We start from the raw sequence: 1,922 nt of genomic DNA on the forward strand, positions 1-1,922 counted from the left end.
TGATGAGGGTTTTCTGCCTGACCTGCAAAAAGGTACCTTCTCGCTGTGACCTCACCAGACAGAGAGGAAGTGCTGGTCTCGTCCTCATCATATAAGGAAACTAATCCCATGATTAGCATATCTTATAGGGTCCCACCCTCATACTCTCATCTAAGCCTAATCGCCTCCCAAAGGCCCCAGCTCCTCATACCAGCACGTTGCAGGTCAGGGCTTCAACACAGGAATTTGGGGCTCATAACAGTGCCTGTATTTTGAATGTTACTATTAGACAAAATAATATTGGATGGAAAGATAGCTTCACAGGAATGGATAAGGTGGGGTTTTTTTTTCGGTTTTTTTTTTTGTTGTTGTTGTTGTTGTTGTTGTTTTTGGTTTTGTTTTTGTGAGACAAAGTCTTGCTCTGTCACCCAGGCTACAGTGCAGTGGTGTGATCTCGGCTAACTGCAACTTTCACCTCCTCCTAGGTTCAAGCAATTCTCCTGCCTCAGCCTCCCGAGTAGCTGGGATTACAGGCACACACCACCATGCCTGGCTAATTATTTTGTATTTTTAGTAGAGATGAAGTTTCACCATGTTGGCCAGCCTGGTTTCGAACTCCTGACCTCAAGTGATCCACCTGCCTTGGCTTCCCAAAGTGCTGGGATTGCAGGCCGGGCCTGGATAAGGTGTTTTTAAGGAAAGGGGATAAATTTATCTGGCTTCAGTGGGAGAAGCCACATAGTTGGAAATTAGGCTGGAAGAATTTGTGAGGAATAAATAAATTTAAAAACCTCTAAACAGTGCAATATTCTGTATTCCAGAATGAGTAGCTTCGTCTGTGCTGATACAGAGAAAGCTCTAAGATAGATTAAACATATTTTATAACAATACTCAGGATCCATTGTTAACATTTTTTTAAAGTATTGAAAAAATGGTACAGGAAGAATGATATTATTTATGTATAAAACTATGTAAGTACAGATGTAAATATAAATATGATTTTATACATCAGAAATTTTCTAGAGAGAACAATGGAAAATTGCCCCAAACCTGGCCTGGGAAAGAACTGATGTTATTCACAGCCTCCTTCAGGGAAGAAATGGGTGTTTCTATGAAATGTGTTAAGTCGATTTTCAGATAAACTTCAAGTTGACCCTCGGTCAAGAATAAATCATTATTAACCAGTTACTCTTTTTTCTTGTGTCCAAGCTGAGATTTCAGAAGTGAGGGAGGCTTTTAGTCTTCATTTTGTGTGGCTTCATAATCTTTAAGTTTTACCATTGCCAGTATTATTTTAACAAATGTTTTTGAGGATCAAACACATATCACGTCCAGGTTGTGGAGAAGCTTAAATGCTATGTGAAGAATCTGAAATTATCATGCCAGGAGGAGGGAACCATGGAAGGTTTTGCGCCAAGAAATTCCTGAGCAAAAGTGTCGTTTTTTACCTGGAACAAGCGACTTCCCTCCCGCTCCCCTTGCCTGCCTGTGTTCTCCTAAGTTTCTCCTAAAATGAGGTTTGGAAACTCCAGTCCTTTCAACTGAATATTCAGAACAGATTTAAACAGGAAATGACTGTGAAGAAAAATTATAAAACAGTGGGAAGTGGGCAAAAAAAAAAAAAGGTTATTGGCTATCATTGGAGTGATACCTCAATTAATATCAATTAATTTTAATTTTATTGATTCCAATAATATTCAATCAAGTATCAATGGATTGTTCAATCAGTTAATTTCACTGATTCCAATGATATCCCATCACGTATCAGTGGATACTTCAATCAGTGAATTTTATTGATTCCCGTGATACGAATTGGGATGCTGGGAATTGTCTGGCAAGCCCTGTGGGTCATCTGGTTCTGCAGAGCTGTGTGCTGCGGGAGCAGGCTGGTCAGCCACTCTGGACATTATAGAACACAGAGAGTGACGCATGAGTCTCACCCC

This window comes from Chlorocebus sabaeus, chromosome 5 (assembly GCF_047675955.1).
Source record: "Chlorocebus sabaeus isolate Y175 chromosome 5, mChlSab1.0.hap1, whole genome shotgun sequence".
Lineage (NCBI taxonomy): Eukaryota > Metazoa > Chordata > Mammalia > Primates > Cercopithecidae > Chlorocebus > Chlorocebus sabaeus.